General features: G+C 38.1%; 1 long non-coding RNA gene across 1 annotated transcript in view; it reads right to left on the minus strand.

The window, feature by feature from the left end:
- Window positions 1–22,794, minus strand: part of LOC134739564 (uncharacterized) — a 148,515-nt gene that overhangs the window by 118,762 nt on the left and 6,959 nt on the right. Inside the window, exon 3 of the long non-coding RNA XR_010126340.1 lies at window positions 536–697. This is a non-coding gene — a long non-coding RNA (uncharacterized LOC134739564). The remainder of the gene's footprint in view (window positions 1–535; window positions 698–22,794) is intronic.

Below are 22,794 nucleotides of genomic sequence, written 5' to 3' on the forward strand. Positions count from 1 at the left end.
TTTGTTATAATTTCTGTTCTCTTACATTTGCTGAGGAGTGCTTTACTTCCAACTATGTAGTCAATTTTGGAATAGGTGTGGTGTGGTGCTGAAAAGAATGTATATTCTGTTGATTTGGGGTGGAGAGTTCGGTAGATGTCTATTAGGTCAGCTTGGTGCAGAGCTGAGTTCAATTCCTGGATATTCTTGTTAACTTTCTGTCTCGCTGATCTGTCTAATGTTGACAGTGGGGTGTTAAAGTCTCCCATTATTATTGTGTGGGAGTCTAAGTCTTTGTAGGTCACTAAGGACTTGCTTTATGAATCTGGGTGCTCCTGTATTGGGTGCATATATATTTAGGATAGTTAGCTCTTCTTGTTGAATTGATCCCTTTACCATTATGTAATGGCCTTCTTTGTCTCTTTTGGTCTTTGTTGGTTTAAAGTCTGTTTTATCCTCGACACATACACTCTCCCAAGACTAAACCAGGAAGAAGTTGAATCTCTGAATAGACCAATAACAGGCTCTGAAATTGAGGCAATAATTAATAGCTTACCAACCAATAAAAGTCCAGGACCAGATGGATTCACAGCCGAATTCTACCAGAGGTACAAGGAGGAGCTGGAACCATTCCTTCTGAAACTATTCCAATCAATAGAAAAAGCGGGAATCCTCCCTAACTCATTTTATGAGGCCAGCATCATCCTGATACCAAAGCCTGGCAGAGACACAACAAAAAAAGAGAATTTTAGACCAATATCCTTGATGAACATTGATGCAAAAATCCTCAATAAAATACTGGCAAACTGAATGCAGCAGCACATCAAAAAGCTTATCCACCATCATCAAGTGGGCTTCATCCCTGGAATGCAAGGCTGGTTCAACATATGAAAATCAACAAATGTAATCCAGCATATAAACAGAACCAACAACAAAAAGCACATGATTATCTCAATAGATGCAGAAAAGGCCTTTGACAAAATTCAACAACCCTTCATGCTAAAAACTCTCAATAAATTAAGTATTGATGGGACATATCTCAAAATAATAAGAGCTATCTATGACAAACCCACAGCCAATAGCATACTGAATGGACAAAAACTGGAAACATTCCCTTTGAAAATTGAAACAAGACAGGGATGCCCTCTCTCACCACTCCTATTCAACATAGTCTTGGAAGTTCTGGCCAGGGCAATCAGGCAGGAGAAGGAAATAAAGGGTATTCAATTAGGAAAAGAGGAAGTCAAATTGTCCCTGTTTGCAAATGACATGATTGTATATCTAGAAAACTCCATTGTCTCATCCCAAAATCACCTTAAGCTGATAGGCAACTTCAGCAAAGTCTCAGGATACAAAATCAAGTGCAAAAATCGCAAGCATTCTTATACACCAATAACAGACAAACAGAGAGCCAAATCATGAGTGAACTCCCATTCACAATTGCTTCAAAGACAATAAAATACCTAGGAATCCTTCAAAGAGAATAAAATACCTAGGAATCCAACTTACAAGGGACGTGAAGGACCTCTTCAAGGAGAACTACAAACCACTGCTCAATGAAATAAAAGAGGATACAAACAAATGGAAGAACATTCCATGCTCATGGGTAGGAAGAATCGATATTGTGAAAATGGCCGTACTGCCCAAGGTAATTAATAGATTCAATGCCATCCCCATCAAGCTACCAATGACTTTCTTCACAGAATTGGAAAAAACTACTTTAAAGTTCATATGGAACCAAAAAAGAGCCCGCATTGCCAAGTCAATCCTAAGCCAAAAGAACAAAGCTGAAGGCATCATGCTACCTGACTTCAAACTATACTACAAGGCTACAGTAACCAAAACAGCATGGTACTGGTACCAAAACAGAGATATAGATCAATGGAACAGAACAGAGCCGTCAGAAGTAATGCCACATATCTACAACTATCTGATCTTTGACAAACCTGACAAAAACAAGCAATGGGGAAAGGATTCCCTATTTAATAAATCGTGCTTGGAAAACTGGCTAGCCATATGGAGAAAGCTGAAACTGGATCCCTTCCTTACACCTTATATAAAAATCAAGATGGATTAAAGACTTACATGTTAGACCTAAAACCATAAAAACCCTAGAAGAAAACCTAGGCATTACCATTCAGGACATAGGCATGGGCAAGGACTTCATGTCTAAAACACCAAAAGCAATGGCAACAAAAGACAAAATTGACAAATGGGATCTAATTAAACTCAAGAGCTTCTGCACAGCAAAAGAAACCACCATCAGAGTGAACAGGCAACCTACAGAATGGGAGAAAATTTTTGCAACCTACTAATCTGACAAAGAGCTAATATCCAGAATCTACAATGAACTCAAACAAATTTATGAGAAAAAAAACAAAAAACCCCATCAAAAAGTGGGCAAAGGATATGAACAGACACTTCTCAAAAGAAGACATTTATGCAGCCAACAGACACATGAAAAAATGCTCATCATCACTGGCCATCAGAGAAATGCAAATCAAAACCACAATGAGATACTGTCTCACACCAGTTAGAATGGTGATCATTAAAAAGTCAGGAAACAACAGGTGCTGGAGAGAATATGGAGAAATAGGAGCACTTTTACACTGTTGGTGGGACTGTAAACTAGTTCAACCATTGCGGAAGTCGGTGTGGCAGTTCCTCAGGGATCTAGAAATACCATTTGACCCAGCCATCCCATTACTGGGTATATACCCAAAGGATTATAAATCATGCTGCTATAAAGACACATGCACACGTATGTTTATTGCTGCACTATTCACAATAGCAAAGACTTGGAACCAACCCAAATGTCCAACAATGATAGACTGGATTAAGAAAATGTGGCACATATACACCATGGAATACTATGCAGCCATAAAAAAGGATGAGTTCATGTCCTTTGTAGGGACATGGATGAAGCTGGAAACCATCATTCTCAGAAAACTATTGCAAGGACAAAAAACCAAACACTGCATGTTCTCACTCATAGGTGGGAATTGAACAATGAGAACACATGGACACAGGAAGGGGAACATCACACACCGGGGCCTGTCGTGGGGTGGGGGGAGGGGGGAGGGATAGCATTAGGAGATATACCTAATGCTAAATGACGAGTTAATGGGTGCAGCACACCAACATGGCACATGTATACATATGTAACAAACCTGCATGTTGTGCACATGTACCCTAAAACTTAAAGTATAAAAATATTTTTTTAAAAAAATAGTGTTTCCTGCTAGTGAATTATGCTGTGCTCTTCCCCAAGAACTGCCATCAACAAACAGGCGCTGCTTCACCCAAGTTATTTTCTTCCCCCAGGGGTATCCCATGCCCAGTGACTAATGCGTGGAGGAATACACACTCTTGGCCATCCAAGGTTCATAGGTTTTTGCAATTGGCTGAAGCCTCTGTAGTGACTGCATTATGTTCCTCACTTCCTTACAGGTATTATTCCCAAGAGTACTCTCAAGAAACCATCAGAATAAAAATCTCTCTTTGTTTGTCTCCCAGAAATAGAACCCAAGACAAATATGCAAAGATCTACATACACAAGTTTTTATTGCAATATTGTTTACAATTGCACTAAACTGAAAGCAACCTAAACCCATTAATGATTAACTAGTTAAAGAAAATGTTATGCAACATTTAGGAGACGACAGTGATGGACTTTTTGAAATTAAAATGGTTGAAACAAAAACACCAGATAAGGAAGACAGAAAAATGAAAAAAAATGTGAACATGTAAACAAGGATCATAGTCATAGTGAGAAAGACATGCCCCTGCACCCCCACCCTAGTTAGAGGGCTGATACTAGAAATTCCAGAGCCAGGTAGAGAGATATGGGTCTATTTTTTTTTAATCAAGGTCCTAACAGTATTAAAAATATATCTGGAAAAAAGATAACGTGAGCAGTGGAGGGAATGGTGGACTTGAAGTATCTGGTTGAAACTGGGCCTACCACTGCAAGTTCTGCTAGGGGTGGAGTAAGAGTGGAGCTTGAACAGGAGCAGTATGGGGGTCGCCGAGGGACTCCAAAGCTGGAGGAAGGATAGGGCTGAAACTGAGAGTAAGAAAACGTGGTGCTGAAAAGATAGGAGCAACAGGATGGTAGGGAGGGTCTAAATAGAAGTTCTAGTTCAGAGGGAGCATTGGGAAGTGAAGAGAAAGGAGGCTAAGAAAGTTACAGAACGAGAGATGAGTAGAGGCTGAGAAGGGTGTTGTCCCTTCATGTTATAAACCAATAGACCAAGAGAGAAGAAACGACTATGAGAAGTGACCTTAAAAAAAACTTCTCTCAATTCTACATTCTAGTTTAAATGAGTTTCCAAAATGCAAAATGTTCTCAACAGCAAGAGCTGGTATAGAGCTCCTGTCCTGTCTGTAAGAGATTGCATTTCTAAAGTAGTCCACACCTATATCTACCATCCCACATGTTCTTAAAATGTGGTCTTGAGATTTCTTCATCAAGAGTTGGAAACTATTCTCTCCTCTTAAATCTGGGTGGGCTTGTGGTGCGAGTGAAAGTGATGCTGCATGACTTCCGAGGCTAGCCCATAAAGGGGATTACAGCATCCACCTAGCTCATTCTCTTAGGATATGTACCTTGGGGGCACTGAGACTACAGGTAAGAAATCTGAGTGTCCTGAAGCTTCCATGATAGAGTGATCATGTGGTGAGACTACATAATACTACACAGCAATAGAGAAGCCCCAAGTGTTACAGCCCCAAAAATCTTGACTCTTCTTAGCTTAGGCACCAGATATTAGAGTGAACAAGCTTGCAGTTCCTTCCACCTTCTAAAGTTTGAACTTTCCCAGCTGACTCCCAGAGCAGTCTCCAAGTCCAGCCCATAATAATGGTTTGGGGGTGAATAAATATCGTTTTAAGCCACTAAGTTTTTGTTGGTTTGTTAAGTAACTGCAACACTATTGCACCTGTTTTTTGTTTGGGAAAACAGCTATAGAAAAGCTCAAGGATCTTTTGGGTGTGGGAGTGATAATCAGGATGATTGGATAGCCATTGTGACATCTCCTACTCACCATCAAGACCATGGAATAACATACATTACAAGGTCAAAGCATTGTATCTTAAGTGCTTTTGAAAGGCTATTGAAATCGGTGATTCAAACTGGCCCTATGAGGCAAAAATTAAACTGAAGAGAAAGTAATCCTGTCAGGCACTGTGGGAGTAAAGAAATTACTTGACCTGTTCCTGGATGCAGAGGCATGGTTTTAAAGATGTGTATTATTTTTAAAATCAATAAATCATTTAAAATAAGGCAAAGGCTGAGATGATTACACGAATTTCAGTATACTTGTGGCATATTGTGATCCCATGCCTTTTCTTTCTGTGGGATAATATTACCTAAAATAAATTCATTTGCTGTCACAAGGAATCATTTACAAAGCAACTCAAAACACTTTCAGGCAAAACATTAAAGTATAAAAAGCCATGTTATCTGACATTTCATTAATTAGAAATTTCTGAAAACCAAAACTTCTTATATTCCCCCAATTCAATTTTTCAAGCTAGGAATTTTTGCCAATTTTTAGGGTTTATGTGAATAATCAGATGAGTTTCTTAGAGTTAGAAGGAGACCTAATAAGAAATTGTTATGTATTATTCCTCTCACAGTTAGAGGGAAAATAAATTAATTTCGACCTCACAGGCCTTTTGCTACAAATTTTCACTTTTGCATACACTTAGCATAATTCAGAATGGAAATAACATGGGTTAATATTTAATAGACTATCAATTAACATCCTGACATAGACAGTCAGAAGAATTATGAAATTTTTAGCTTGGACATAAATGATGGATGGACCATAAGAACTCTCACTATCTGAAAAACTGTTAAGTGAAAAAGGCAGTATATATGACCTGGTATGACTGCATATACCACCAGGACAAAGAGAGGGATGCTGTAAGAAAGCTTATTTCAGATTAATAATAACTTCTCTAATGATTACATCTATTCAACCTAGAAATGTCCTCCTCATTGCTAGCTGTATTAAAGAAAACGCTAATTAATGGCATGTCAAGACCAAGCAGAAATTAAACAAAAGCTGTGTCCCCCCATTAGAAAGTAAGGACCATCAGGTCAGGGATCATGAGCAACCATTCTGTCTTGTTAAAAATCTTAACTCCACTCCCTGGCACAATGTCAGGCCCATATTAGAGCCCTCAGTATATACTTTTGTATCAAAAAATAATCATATAATGCAGAGTTGTACTAAGTGACCCATTCTAAAGGGCAAATACTCTAATTCTATCTTTCCCTTCGTGAAATCCTGAGGACAAGACTATTTGAGCAACTAATCCAACTCACTCAACCACATGCAAACAGCTGATGTGATACACAAGCTGACACAGCAGAAGTTATTCTTTGGATTCCAACTTGAGACATTTTTTTTTGCGTACATTTTGAAGCACCAATCTAGCTGTCCAAAATGCTTTTGTTCCAATAGAATAATGGTCAATTTTTAGTTCAACAGCTGTGTGCAATGCATATTTAAAAAGAATATTTTTTAGAATTTCTCCCCATTTCCATTTTTCTCTGCTACTCAGTTTTTCAGTGTTGATGCTATTAAAACCATAGTTGAAAGGAGTGAAAATGAAAAAGAAAGGAGCAAAGTGAATACTCACTAATCTTTCAGTGGATACTGATTGGATGTGAGAGCTTTTCTCTTAAGTGTTACTGAAAGAGTTGTCTCAATTCTAGATTGCGGATCAGTAAACCTTTAATGTAAAGACCCAGATAGTAAATATTTAGGAATTGTAGACCATATGGTTTATGCTGAAACTCCTCATTTTAGCACAGAAGCAGCCATTGACAATACTTATAAAATTGAGCATGGCTTTATTTCAATAATATTTTATTTACAACAAGAAGTGGCAGACCAGATTTGGCTTCCAGGCTGTAGTTTGATGACCCTTGTCATTGACAATGTGTTTTGCTTGTATGGTATTATATCTTTACATAGGGATATGACATGTATTGTCTCCTTTGAGCCTCAATTGGCAGTTTGACATAACAAGTGTTATGAACCCAATTTCAGAAATGAAAGTGCTAAGTTTCAGAAAGTGAAGCTACTTAAACAGGCTCACAAGATGAAGTTGTTTGTAGAATCAGCACTAGAACTCTTGTCCCTGAACATCCTTTCCACCAGTTAGTAAGCCACAATACCTTATTTTTTTCATATCTACTTATGGACATGTATTTGGTCACATATATAATGTGATTTAAAGGACTTAAATATACTTCTCATGCTGGTATGACCTGGTGCTTAGATTTTCACCAATAGAGGTTTATTTTTCTGAGTAAGGATACAGTCTACTTTGACAGAGAAAATGTCCTTCAGATAGTTTATTATTCAGGTATTGTTAGTAGAAGGAGTATATTAGTCCATTTTCACGCTGCTGATAAAGACATACCCAAAACTGGGCAATTTACAAAAGAAAGAGGACTTACAGTTCCACACAGCTGGGGAGGCCTCACAATCATGGAGGAAGGCAAGGAGGATTAAGCCACATCTTACGTGGATGGTAGCAGGCAAAGAGAGAGCTTGTGCAGAGAAACTCCCATTTTTAAAACCATCAAATCTCATGAGACCCATTCACTATCACAAGAATAGCACAGGAAAGACCCACCCCCATGATTCAATCATTTCCCACTGGGTCCCTCCCACAACACATGGGAATTATGGGAGATACAAGATGAGATTTGGGTGGGGACACAGAGCCAAGCACATCAAAGAGATAGAAACTTAAACTGGATTAAGCAAAAATAAAAAAGATGAGGTTGGTTGACATAACTTTACAGTTTATTTATTGGTTGACAGAACTGTGAAGTTTAGAGATACACTGGCATCAAACATGGCTGGATCCAGGGACTCAAAAATATACCATCAGAGTGCAGTCTTTCTTTCCACATCTTTCTGTTCTGCTATCCTACATGTTGGTGCCATGTTTAGGAAGACTCTCTCTGTGTAGTGTTCCCTATTATTTCTGACTTTAGATAAGTACAGCTCTAGGATAATAGAAAAGGTAGTTTCCCTTCCTCAGCAGTACCAACCAGAGTCTGAGGTTCATCTCCCATTAGCCCAAATTAGGTCACATGCCAGCTAATGTGAGAAATCAATCAACTCAATCAATCCAAGAGAAAGCCGTGTGCTGATTGACTTATTCATGACTCACTGGTTCCTGCAGAAATGGATTCAGCCCCACGCCAACCATGTGGAATAAGGTGTGAGTGGTTTGGCTCTCCAAATAAAAATTTGATTTTCTCTTGCCAGAAGAAGCAGGAACGTATTCTGGTAGCAAAATAGATAGATGTTTACTATGGAGGGGCAAAACATAAAGTCTATATTAATGACTATTGACTTAGTATAAAATCTCACAGATATTAGTCACTTAGTTATTTTGCAGACTTTGATACAGGTTAATTTTGAGGGGATAGTAGGCAAAACCATCTAGCACTTATGCACAGAAAAAAAACGAGGATGTTTAGATTGACATGCATTGGTGGTGTACTCAAAACTTTATGCAACTTTGGTTTCCAAGTTGAGCTTCCTATGGAATGCACTATGAATTGGCTATCCAACAGTATCTGCAACAAACTTCTCTCTCACCTTTCTATACTACAGAATATGGATGCTAAAATTTTTGATTACTTGCTCTTACTTACACACACAGTCAGCCCTGTTACACATGAATAGACAATGAGATTAGGAAAAAGTCCTTTGACAGGGCTTTTTTTTTTCTGGATACAAAGATAAATCTCACTGGAAATAGACATTTAATTCCTTTTTTCTGCTTGCAGGGTGGAAATGAGGCTTAGTGGTACAGCCATTTTGTAACCAAGAGACAACATACGTGAAGACAAAAAGTTATAAAACTGCTGTAGTAGCCCTGGATTGCCTACCTTCTAACTTCTTGTAGAATGAGATAATTAAACTTCTATTTTTTCAAGCCATTGAAATAGCGCTTTCTGTTTCCTGCAACTGAATATACTCCTATGTGATAGAATTTCCAAATAAATCTAAGGTCATTTAGGGATGCTAGGAAACTGGGGCCTTCGACACCCAAGGTGTATCCCCTACATGCTAGGTGCTAACAAATCACTCATAATCTTGGAAATATTGGCTTACAGTTTTTGAAAGAGATGACTAACAAGTTCTGTCTTCATCTCCAATGTTAGGAGAGCCCTCTGGGAACTCTCACAGCCATATGAACCAAGACCTAGAAGGAGATAAATCAATTCTCTGTTTATATTTACATTGGGACATAGTATTTACTCAGCCATTTTCCTTGGCAAGTGATGCTGTAAAATTGCAAAATCCTTTCTAAAAGTGATCTATTGACTTTTCTGTTTTGGTCCAGGATTTTACCTAAATGATACTTGGGAAATGTTGAGAGGCATAAAAGATAAACATTTTAATCTTCATGAAGTTTCTTAGCCCCCCCAAAAAATGGATATAAAAGTTTCAAGACAACATAGGCAAGGATTTGCATACAGAAAAATTTCCATATTTTTGATAGGTATAGAGGACAAGGGAAAAATATCTTTCTAAATTGAAAGCAAACAAGACAAGGTATAACTATATAAGAAGTTTTTACTGTAATCATAACACACCCTTCATCAGCAGGCAAGAAAAAGATCAGAATGTGCTGCTTCTTCCTGGGCAGACTATTTCACCTCTTTTTGGGCAGTCTGAATCCTTCCTCTTTTGGCCCAATCCCACACTTCTCCGTATACTATTATATATTAGAGATTTTGGTTAAAATGTGGTCCAAAATATAACTAATTATTTAAAAGAAAAGACTTACAAATGTGTTTGTTCGTCTTATCTCATTATTTCACACTTCACACACTGCAATGCATTTTCTGTTATGGGGTTTTAGCTTGTGTTTTTTGTTTCCTTTATTAAAAATTGTATTTTACATACATGACTCAGTTCCCTTTCCGTATCTATAGGGAAACAGTTTGAACTCTCTGCAGGACCTCAGATACAGTGATTTTCCCTCAATTTACTCCTCTGTTAATAAAATAAATTTGAATTGTCATTAGGTGGATTTCAAATTTTCTTTTAGCCAAGAGAACTTTATTTAAAAAATATTTCCAGGAAGACTAATATTCAATAGAAAAAAACACATAGCTGGTCTTAGTGAACAACGTGTGTCACCTGGAGAGCTTTTCCTACCTACGTGATGGTCCGCAGACTTTTAAGATTCCGTAGAACACAAAACACCACTGGCTTATGATTTGTAGGTTTCTTCTCAGGTCCAGCGTTTTTGGTTGTATGGTCCTATTACATTGCTCTGCCCTTTTCATTCTTCTTAATCTTGACAAGATGCATCGTCCTTACCAACGTAATTATTCATCTCTCAGTTGTGTTTATCTCACTATTTGGAAAACATTTTCAGAGCAGAGACAATATCTCTTATTTTTTAATCTCCCACATTCATTCAACAAACATTTTCTGACATCCCCTCCCTACTCTTACCCAAGCACTATAGTGGGGGTGAATAATAAGCTAGGAATATAAGCTAGATGACAATATCTGGGACAGTGCCTGCAAGCCCCTCATTTTGTGATAGTCTCATCTAATGCACTCATCAAATTATTTCAAAGATCTAAGGCATCCATCAAGTTACTTCACAAGATTTTATTTTCACCCACAAACATCCATGTGTTTATATTGTATTCAAACATTCATTTTCCTTCGGTGGACTTCTGGAAATTTGAGATGCGTTCACCACAGAATAATAACACAGGAACAGAAAACCAAACACCGCATGATCTCACTCATAAGTGGGAGTTGAACAATAAGAACATATGGACAAAGGGACGGGAACATCACACACCAGGGCCTGTCACAGGGTGGGGCTAGGGGAGGGATAGCATTAGGAGAAATACCTAATATAGATGCTGGGTTGATGGGTGCAGCAAACCACCATGGCACGTGTATACTTGTGTAACAAATCTGCACGTTTGGCACATGAATCCCAGAACTTAATTTAAAAAAAAAAAAAAGGCTAAGCATACACAGACAGTGTTCTGTGAATGAGTTTCAGATGCAAGATTCTACTTGATCCTCACGGTAGTGCTGAAGAGACAGGTCCAGTAGCTATCACTATTGCATTGACCCGATAGGGAGAGGGAGTTCTGGAGAGATGTATAGTGTGTGGCTCCTACATGATGGTGTAATCAAGCCTTGAAGCTGGTTTCCTGGTACTGAGACACCTAGATGAGCTCTTTCTATTAAACTACACTGACATCTAGGGGGAAAATAAAAGTGTATATCACCTCGTATTCCTCCAGTCTCAATGTGTAGAAGGTCAGATTGTCAAAACCCAAATGAGAGAATATATAAAGATACATGAGTTTATTAATTTTCACACAAATTTTAGAGAAGTAGTACATTGGCATCAGCAGGCTGTATTTATGGTAGTTAAGGATACAGGCTCAAAAGCCAGACTGCCTGGGCTCCAGTCAGCTCTGTCATTGACCAGCTGCATGACCTTGGCAGGTGGATTATCTGTCTGCCTTAGTTTCTTCATTATAATTTGAGGATGATAATAGTACATAGTTCAGAGTGGTTGTGAGAATCATGACTTGATACATCTAAGGTGTTCAGAAGAGTGTTTAGCCCATAGCACATGCTAAACAAATGTTTGTTTGTTTGTTTTTTATCTCTTGTGATGGCTAACATTAAGTGTCAACTTGATTGGATTGAAGGATGCAAAGTATTGTTCCTGGGTGTGTCTCTGAGGGTGTTGCCAAAGAGATTAACATTTGAATCAGTGAACTAAGAGAGGCAGACCCATCCTCAATGTGGGTGGGCACCATCTAATCAACTGTCAGAGTGACCAGAATAAAGCATGAAGAAGAAGGTGGGAGAAGCCAACTTGCTGAGTCTTCCAGTCACCATCTTTCTGCTGTGCTGGATGCTTCATGCCCTTGAATATCAGACTCCAAGTTCTTCAGCTTTTGGACTCTTGGACTTACACCAGTGGTTTGCCAGGGGCTCTCAGGCCTTCAACCACAGACTGAAGGCTGCACTGTCAGCTTCCCTACTTTTGAGGTTTTGGGACTCAGACTGGTTTCCTTGCTCCTCAGCTTGCGGATGGCCTATTGTAGGACTTCACCTTGTGTCATGTGAGTCAATTCTCCTAATAAACTCCCCTTCATATATACATCTCTCCTATTAGTTCTGTCCCTCTAGAGAACCCTGACTAATACATCCCTCTACTCAAAAACTACAGTGCAAAACAAGAAAGCTGTACTGTCCACCCCCACTATTCACCTGTGCCCACAGGTAATTCAGTCAACTCTTTTATGCATGTCCTTCTAATACTCTTTCCTTACATTCGCATAGGTGTATATGTAAGTTTATGTGTATTTATTTACAAAAACATATCCTACATATTGAGTCTTGTGCTTTTGTTCCTATTTAGCAGTATGTTTAGAGATAGTTTAATATTAACATATAGTGTTTTGATTTTTTTCTCTTAAATGGTTGCCTTGTATTTCACAATATGAATGAAACATGATTCATTTAATCAAGTACCTACTGATGAAACTTTAGATTATTTCTCTCTCAATTACATACAGTGTGATGAAGAACTTACTTTTAGCATTCACCATTTAAGATACAGTCCTTTATGGGTTGAATTCTGTCTCCTTTAAATTCGTATGTTGAAGCCCTAACACTTATTAACTCAGAAAGTGACTATATTTGAAGATTTTAAAAAGGTCATTAAGTTTAAATGAGGTTATTAGAATGGGCTCTAATACAACATTAGTGGTGTCTTTATAAGAAGAGGAAATTAGACTCTACACATGCCCATAAGGAAGACCATATGAAGACAGGGAGAAGGTAGCCAAATACAAGCCAAGGAAAGAGGCCTCAGAGGAAACCAACCTTATATACACTTGGATCTTGCACTTCTAGCCTCTAATGAAATAAAACATATTTGTTTTACCACAAAAAAATAAATTTCTGCTGTTTAAGCCACCCAGTTTGTGGTACTTTGTTATGGTAGCCCTAGTAAATTTAATATAGATTTCAATAAATGAAATTTTGGGGGCAGAAGTCCACCAATTTGCTTTTCAGGTGATTTCACCAATTTTCCCTCCTACCAGCAATGTAAATGGCTATTCATTTCCCTATGTGTATATTCACCAACACTTTAACATATCACAAATGTTACTGCTGGTAATGCTTTCAAACACTCAGACTCCGTTCTAGCACTCAGGATATAGTTTATTATAAAATAATACTAAAGGGTCAATAAAAAGGTATTAGTATTTTTATTATAACTATCTTTTTGTGTTTTGTTTTTGAGACAGGGTCTCACTCTGTAGCCGAGGCTGGAGTGCAGTGGTGCAATCTCGGCTCACTGCAACCTCCGCCTCCTGGATTAAAGCAATTCTGCCTCACCCTCCTGAGTAGCTGGGATTACAGGTGCTGGCCATTACCCCAGGCTAATTTGTGTATTTTTAGTACAGACGGGGTTTCACCATATTGGACAGGCTGGTCTCGAACTCTTGACCTTAGGTGATCCTCCAGCCTTGGCCTCCCAAAGTGCTGGCATTACAGGTATGAGCCACCATGCCCAGCTGCCCAGCCTATTTTACTATAACTATCTTATTATTCATTATTGTTATTATTTTAGTAGAGAATCTGTATTTAACAACACCTCCATTCTTCATCTTCTAAACAAACAATTACCAAGATTGTAAGTGCAAGGTGCTAGGAGAGATGTTGAATCAGATGTGCTCCTAATCCTTCATTTTATTCCCTTTCACCTGAATTCCCATAATAATCTTTTAATTAATTTCATCACCTCTGATCTCCCTCCATACCAATTCATCTGGCACATCACCATCAGATATTTTAATACTTTTGCTAGTATAACAATAAATTTCATATAGCTTAAAATCAAATGATCACACATTCAAATTAGTTGGTGCTAAGATAGTCACTTTGTCCTGAAACTGGGGACTGAATTTATTCTTTCATCAGTAACCCACAGGCTGTCCTATCTTTCATCACTTGTTTCTCAAGTCAAATTTTCCAACCAGTATGCCTAGGTCTTGATCCCTTAGCCCTAGGGTAGAAACTATCACCTTGGGCCAATTAACTTTTTCCAATTACCTCATTATGTATATAAATATGTTCATATTTTATGTGTTACAACATGGAAGAGATTGGAGAGCACTGGCTTGAGTCATTCCCACTCGATATTTTATAAACCAGCTAAAAGTAAAATCTTACATTTGTTTTATATTCCTAGTATATTTTTCAGAAATTCAGTAGATAGGAAGATGAAATGGTTTGAAAAGATCTGCTGATGATATGTGTGTGCTTCTTTTTAATTACCAGAATGAAAAGATTTTTAAAAAGTGCCCCCTTCTTTAAATGGCCTCAGATCTTTTTGTCAGTCAAGCAACTCTAGGTGTTCTTATTCCTTATGATAGAATTCATGTTGCTTCAGGTCTTGCCATTCCATGTGTACAAATGAGGTGACATTGCATTCATAAACTGATTTTCAGGCTCTTTCAAACCCATGTGCCTGTGGGAACCTCCATAGTATTCATCTCTCCTCTTGAACTGACAGTGTAGATGCCCTGTTCTCTTCTCCTTTCCTCTCTCTTGACCCATCACCTCCTTGTTCAGGTTTAGATGTATTCTGGTGATTCCTCGTCTAAGGATGTCCACATGAAGGCTATCATCCCCTGCTGTTCCTCAAACCACCTGCCATAGAGGAGCTCATGCAGGTTGAACGGAAACAATCTCCCTCTAACCTAGAGATTGTTCCAGTTCCCCTCAGCAACACCATTTGAACTCAGAGTCTCACAAATTTCAACTTTAAAACAATTCTCAATTTCCTCAATTCACCATCTTTGCTGAGAAGTTTACACCTGGTCTAAGAGGCCAGTATGCAGCAGCTCATACTCTATTATTTCCATATTTCTTGCTCCTTGGATCTATAGATAGATTTATACACAATACTTGTTTCACACAGAAAAGCAGAGTCTCCATATATAAGAACATCTTCAATACATACCCAAAGGTATTGGAGGCTAACTCATTCCCTAGCTAAACTTTTGCCTCCAGAAAAACACCCTGCTATATTTGCATTATTAGTTCTTGATTGGAGTTAAACACCTCTTTTGAAAGAAAATGTATTTGAGAATCAAGGGCTCCAAGGTCTCATCTCAAATTTTTCCCTGTCCACTATTGTATATCTGGGCAAGTTGTATCATGTTTTTAGCATCAGTTTTTTCATCCATAAAGTTAGAAGGAATGATGAGGTGACCACTAAGATTTCTTTCAAAGTTCATATTCTGGGATTCTTGCATGGACACCCCTTTAATCAGACAAGTATTAAATAAATATGCATATGTGTGACAGAGAGAAAAATAGTGGCTGGGTACAAAACAAAGTAGTAGTTAAAAGTGTTTATTTTGTCCTAGGCCAACAATTTGCTAGATTTGACCTAGAGCCTATGATTTAACCTCTTTATCCTCTATTTTATATTCTCTAATATTGAGATGATAGAAGCTACTTAAAAGGGCTAGTGTCAGCATTAAACAAGATAATACATGGAAAGCAATCTGACCTCATCAGTGTTCAATAAATTAACTATTATTTCTATTATTACTTAACTGACAAATATAAACTAGCAACAGATAGGATCTTCTAAATGGTACCTTTGTTTGTAAGTGCTGCAGAAGGTCAGAAGATGTAAAGATTGTATTTGTCTTAATTTGAATCATAGAATAGCTGTTTATGTTTGTGGGATAATCTGCCTAAAAATGTGTTGCAAATATTTATATTATCCTGGTGTCTTCTGAAAGGAGCATCTAAAACAAAAGCTTAAAAGCAAGTTGTTCACTGAGAGACAAGACCATGAACAGGGAAAGGATAAACCAGTAAGAGAAAGTTATTGAGCAGGCCACCAGTGAAAGAGACTGGTTATGGGATCAGACCTTATGAACTGCTCCCAGAACCATTTGCCTGATAAATAAAAGGGAAAGCATTTATATCTACACATTGTTCCTGTATTCCCATCAAACAGAGGTGACATCTTATGGTTATCAGCCCTGTACTTCTGGGTTGCACATGTGTGTGTGGCAAGTAGGGGCCTAGGGATTCAGCAGCATCAGGGAAGCCCCAGCACAAGATGTGAGAGACACAGCAAAAACTTAAGGAGCGGTGCTGTCAGCTGAAAGTGAATCAAAGCTGCATAGAACTGTTTGTGGTAGGACTGATATCAGAGGTAAGTCAGAGAGGATGTAAGATGTCCACCAGAGGTGTCCAATTCAACAAACAGAGTTCCTTCAGATGAGAGCAAGCCAGATTGATGCAGGCACTCTCAAAACCACATCAGATGAGCAATGGAGAAGGGAATATCATAAGAACAATGATGGCCACTATATATTAAGCACTCACGATGTGCCATTCAGATGTTTAAGTGCTTTGTTTGCATCGTCCCATCAAATCCTCCCAATAGCAAAGAGCCTGGGCTTTCAGGACCTAGAGTTATTAAGGAGATGCTCAAAGTAGATTATATCTATATGGGGTCAAACTTGGGATTCTTTACATATTTGACTGTCTGAAGCTGTTAACCTCTCTGCTATATTGAAGCTTTTTAAAATGAAGAAGACTCAAAGGAGAATGATCATTCTCTTCCAATGTTTAAAGCACTGTCATTCACTATGAGTACATTTTAATTCATAATTTACAGGCTGCCTTTTATTAACCCAACTTTCCAACCATCCACAGTTTGAAGACATATATTGACAGCTCTAAGCTAGCTTTGGAGTGCCAAATCTAGACTTCATATTTCAGACAGCAGTTGCTCTACAATGAATAACATTTCAAGCTAATGCGGTCTTTGGTGAAGCTTCTTACAAACATACTGTGTGCACACACATATACACATTTGTAAACAAATCTGCCATTGGCCATTTGGAAAGCCACCTTGCCCTTTATTCTAGTTGATTGGGAATCAAGACTATTAGATTCACTCATTAGAGATGTAGAGGAGATGTTGAAATTATATCAACTTTAAAATTGCAGGAAAATTGAAATTTTATTAATTTTAGCTCTGAAGAATGAAATTATGCATATACCATTTGTGTGCATTATTTGATATTTAGGTACACATATTTTAAATAGTTACCAAAGTAGAAGTCTACTTAAAAGTATCAGATACACATAAAATACTTTGAAGTGGATTATAATAAAAGGTACTAATAAAAGATGTTTATAAAATGGAAAATAAATTGGTAAAGACCCTATATATAAAGACACATTTCAAAAATCTTAATTAATATAGTTGTTGAGCTTCCTAGCAGCCAAAGCAGAAAGGAACACATAACATTCTTACAGAATAGAAAAAAGAAAAGTTAGTAATCCCTTACTTTAGCCTCTTCACTTCCTAAACTCTTTACTCCCTGTTAGCTCAACCAGTCCCTAGACTAGAAGTTACTTAATATTACTGCATAAGATTGAAAGGGATGCCTAAGCTTAAAGTGATGAGCATAAAAGGCCTACATGGCCAACTATATTCTCTCATGAACCAATTCTAATGCTTAAAATGTCCATAAATAAGAAAAACTAATGATGGTATGTTTGGATGGATTTTTACCCGGGTAAATCACCATAATTAGAGTGTGGATTAGTGCACTGATGTCAAACAGGAAGGCATTTTCTAGTATCTCGCCACACAGCCTTGTCCTCAATTGAGTCCCAGTAAATATTTTTATGTTTGAGTTGGATATGGGCATTGATTGTATTTGAATCAAATTTGCAGATGCTGCAAAGCTGGGATAAGCAATCAACATTTTGTATGATTATTTTAGAATCCTAAACATTCTCAATGTGTTGCAATAATGGAAATAATTTTAAAAGTTGAAATTTACTAGGAATAAATATAGAGTCCTGGGGAATTGGCTAAATAGTTACTCAGATGCATTTCAAACCTTGAAATACTATTGTTTGATTCTAAAGAGGAATGAGCCTCCTCATATACAAAAGAGTTATGTTTCAGGAGGTGCTATCTATCCTACCCCAATTGTGTAGCACAGCAGCCCTTTAATATGCCAAATTAATCCATATCTCTCTGTCTATACTGTTGTTACCTTGTCTAGGTCACCATCAGCTCTAGCCTGGGACGTTGCAGCATAAAAGATCTTCTGACGCCAATATTGCAACTTTCTTAAGTTTATCCTCCATATTCTCCACGCATAAACCAGAATGAACTTTTAAAACACAAAAATGTGTCTATCACCCTTCTGCTTAAAACTCTCACAATGTTTTCGCAATATTACTCTCAAAAAAAAAAATTCCTGATAATGGCCCTCACAGTCTTGCAAGATCAGGCCTTGTCTTTACCTGCAGGCCCACCTAGTGGTAATCATCCTCCTCAAACCACCCACCCCCTCCCCAGGTTCACTCTGCTGTAGCCACACTGGCCTTATTTGTTTTCCACAAATATACCAAGCTGGGTTCTAGCAAAAGGTCTTTGACTTTGCTGGTCTCTCTGAATGAAACACCCTTCTCTCATATCTTCCTATGATCAGCTTAGCCTTGTCATTTTTCTTTATTTTGTTAAAACTATACTGTTTTAATATTTCATTTATTTCATTATGTCCTTACTTTATTTCTCTCATTAGAATTTAACTTCTGGGCTGAGATGATGCAGCCATACTATGCAGCCATAAAAAGAACAAGATCATATCCTTTGCAGGGATATGGATGGAGCTGGCAGCCATTATTCTCAGCAAACTACTACAGAAACAGAACACCAAATACTGCATATTCTCACTTGTAAGTGGGAGGTAAATGATGAGAACACATGGACACGTGTGGGAAACAACACACACTGGGACCTGTCAGAGGTTGAAGGGGGTAGGAGGGAGAGCATCAAAAAGAATAGCTAATGGATGCTGGGCTTAATACCTAGGTGATGGAATGATCTGCACAGAAAACCACCATAGCATATGTTTGCCTATGTAACAAATCTGCACATCCTGCACATGTATCCTACAACTTAAAATAAAAGTTGGAAATAAAAAAAAAAAACCCTTAGCTTCTATGAGTTCTAGGAATTTGTATGTAATTCTCTCCTGAATCTCCAGGGTCTGGATAGAACAGTGTCTGGTCCAGAGCAGAGAGTCAATGTGTATTTGTAGGAAGGATGGAAGAAAGAAAAAAGAGAGAGAGGGAGGGAGGAAAGGAAAAATGAAATTGCCTGTATAGAATGTCTTTAGAAATGGCCCTATGCCTAGTTCCATAAGATAATAATTCTATAATGTAAAACTTACAATTGTACTTTAAGTTTCAGGGTACATGTGCACAATGTGCAGGTTAGTTACATACGTATACATGTGCCATACTGGTGTGCTGTACCCATTAACTCATCATTTGGCATTAGGTATATCTCCTAATGCTATCCCTCCCCCCTCCCCCCACCCCACAACAGTCCCCAGAGTGTGATATTCCCCTTCCTGTGTCCATGTGTTCTCATTGTTCAATTCCCACTTACGAGTGAGAACAAACTTAAAGTATAATTTAAAAAACCTTACAATTGTAAAGGTACACCCATTCTTCAAAAACAGAGAATAGAGAATTGAGCTATTTGTTATCTTTTATAGAACTGAACAAAAGTTGCCTTCAAATAAGGTATTTTTCAGATGTAATTTGTCATTTAGAGCTAAAGTCCAATTAATCAAGTTCCTAGCAATGAGACTTGAAATTAAAGATCAGTAGAGACAATTACAAACACACGCAAGTGAAACTATAGTGGACTACTTCTTTGCCTCCAAGTAAATAAATAGATACATGCACACATACATACATATATTTTCTGCATACTACCCAGGGGATTTGGTATGTGGGGTGTCAGGAAATTTCAGGTAAGGGTGTTACCAATTTATCTTTGTTAAGTGGTGGCAAATTTAGTCTTGAAATAGGAACGTTATTCAAAAGAAAGGCTAGGAATTAGTAGCAGCAAAAAAGAAAAAGTTTAAAGGAGATTTGACATTCTCATAGAGAAAATGTGGGAAGTTCTTGTTCTTTCATTAAAAATGGTATTTTAGTGGTTTGCTGCTTTGCAGGAGAATGTTCTGTACCTTGTCTGTATCTTTTCCTGTTCAGGTATAAAGAATTGTATGATACTGTCTATATTCTACATGGCTGGAAAGTTCCTTATCAGAAAATAGTGCTTATTTTAACAAGCCAAGCTGAAGGGAGAGGAAAAGCTTTGTTCAGGATATTATAGCTTGTAGTATGGTCCTTCAGAGATGTTTGCCATTAATTATCCAAATCCTTCGTCTGTCTGAATTCTTCATTTACCTAGTATTCCTTGTCTTTGTATGAGAAACTTCTGATGTTACTCTCATTCCTATCCATGCCACACACATTTTGAGATGTGGGACCATGCCATGGGTGGGGAATTAAGCATATTTCTTGTTCTGCTCTGTGTCCTACACAGTCCAGGACTGTGTTTATTTTCTGGTTAATTCAACAAATATTTATTGAGCTCCTACTAATTCCTGAGGATGGCACTGACCTAGACAGAAACAGTCGCCATCTACATAAAGTTGACAGTTCATCAAGGAAGATAGATATTAATCTAATAATTATAAGTGTGAGAAGCGTTAGGAAGGAGAAAATACAGAATAGTATGTTAAGACTTAGTCCTCTCTGAGGAAGTGATGTTTAAGCTGGAATCTGAAGGATCAAGAGGCATTATTCGGATGAAAAGAATGAGAAATGTGGGATGGCGCCAAAGCTAAGTTTACAGGCAAAGAAATAGGTGCTCTATAACCTAGAGGAAAAGAAGAGGAGCACTTTAAAGGAACTGAAAGACAGAGAGGAAGACAGAGGGAAAAGATTTGAGGCGCAAAAGATCATGCCAGGTCCTCTAGTTCGGACAGTGGAAAGCCCTTGGGGAGCTTTATGCATCAAGTGATTTGATCGGATTTACTTTTTTTGTGAGAACTTCTCCAGCTGTTCTCCAGAAGTTCTCTAGAGCTTCCTAATGGGGACTCAAAGTGGAAGAAGATAGGCCTAATGAGAGATCATTGCAATACTCCAGGTAGAAGACAAAGGCAGCTCCGTGGAGTGCTGAAGTTAGATCTGGAGATGGGCAGGAAGATGAGAGATTTTTAAGGAAACACTGGAAATGGGTCAGTCTGGGGGGAATGATGAGTCTGCTTTGAGGAACTAGGTGATGGTTCACGTGAGATGTCAAGCCTGGAAGGCCACTTGGGCCTTTTCAGTCCTATAGTCAAGGACCCACTACCCAAAGAAATAAGTCCAGATTCTTCAAGCTATCTATGCTGTTTCTCAGCACTATTGATATTTAGGGGCAAATAATTTTTTGTTGTGGGTGGTGTGCCCTGTGCATTATATAATGATGAGCAGAATCCCTGGTCTTTATCCACAAATGCCAGAAACAGCTCTTGCTCCAAGTTGTAACAACCATAAATATCTCCAGAAATTGCCATATTTCTGGGGGACAAAATTGCCCCTGGTTGAGAACCACTAACCTATGCTAACTCCATCTTACCCATCCACCCTCTTATCACTCTTCCCTCAGACCATCATATTCTTCTCATAATTTCCTGTAAGTTTCTAAACAGATTAGGGAGCTTTGTTTAATAACATTGGCTTTGGTATCATAGAGACCTATGTTTAAATGTGAGTTCCATAATTCATCAATTATATGGTCTCACACAAGTTACTTAACTACTTATGGTTCTTCACTTGTGAAATATGGGTAATATCAGTTCCTCCTCATAAGGTCACACTGTCAAGTGATAAATACAAAGCCTAACCCACTTTAGGTGCTCAGTTCATTTTAGTTACTATGAAAATATGCTTGTTACATATGTAATGTCTTTGCCTGTATCATACCCACATTCAGAAATGACACCTACTTCCCTTGACCACCATCCACCCATACAATTCAAATTTGACTTTACCTTTCAAGACGCTCATTGACATTTGCTCCCTATGGAAGACTTCTACCATTTACTCTAATACATACTGATTAGTGCCATTTTCAAACTTCATTAACAGTTAGAGCTCACATTACATAATTTAATGTAATTAAATTACGTAGGCCAGGTGCAGTGGCTCATGCTTGTAATCCCAGCACTTTGGGAGGCCAAGGAAGGTGGGTTACCTAAGATAAGGAATTCAAGACCAGACTAGCCAACATGGTGAAAGCCCGTCTGTACTAAGAATACAAACAAACAAACAAACAAGAAATTAGCCGGATGTGGTGGTGGGCACCTGTAGTCTCAGCTACTTGGGAGGCTGAGACAGGAGAATCACTTGAGCCTAGGAGGTGGAGGTTGCAGCGAGCCAATATCACACGACTGCACTCCAGCCTGGAGGACAGAATGAGACGCTGCCTAAAAAAAAAAAAGAAAAGAAAAGAAAAGAAAAAAGAAAAAAATACTTTGTTACATAGTAATAGCATCTTCCACTTTTTTGTCTGTGAACATTTTCTAACCCCCTAACAGCATATGCATTTCTCAGTGATATGGCGATGATATTCTATTGTTGTGGGCAACAATAGATGCTGAGTGGATGCCCATGGATTGAAGTCATCCACATGTGTGGGGAAAGTCAACTTATTACATCTAAGCAGCCCATGACCACCCAATGCTGGGGCAGCTGGATTAATAAGATTACCTTACCCTTTGTAATTTTTTTTATGCAATGAATCCCAATTTGCATGAAATAGAAATGAATTTCCAGCAGAAAGAGTGAGAGAGTG

Source organism: Pongo pygmaeus, chromosome 4 (genome assembly GCF_028885625.2).
Source record: "Pongo pygmaeus isolate AG05252 chromosome 4, NHGRI_mPonPyg2-v2.0_pri, whole genome shotgun sequence".
Classification (NCBI taxonomy): Eukaryota; Metazoa; Chordata; class Mammalia; order Primates; family Hominidae; genus Pongo; species Pongo pygmaeus.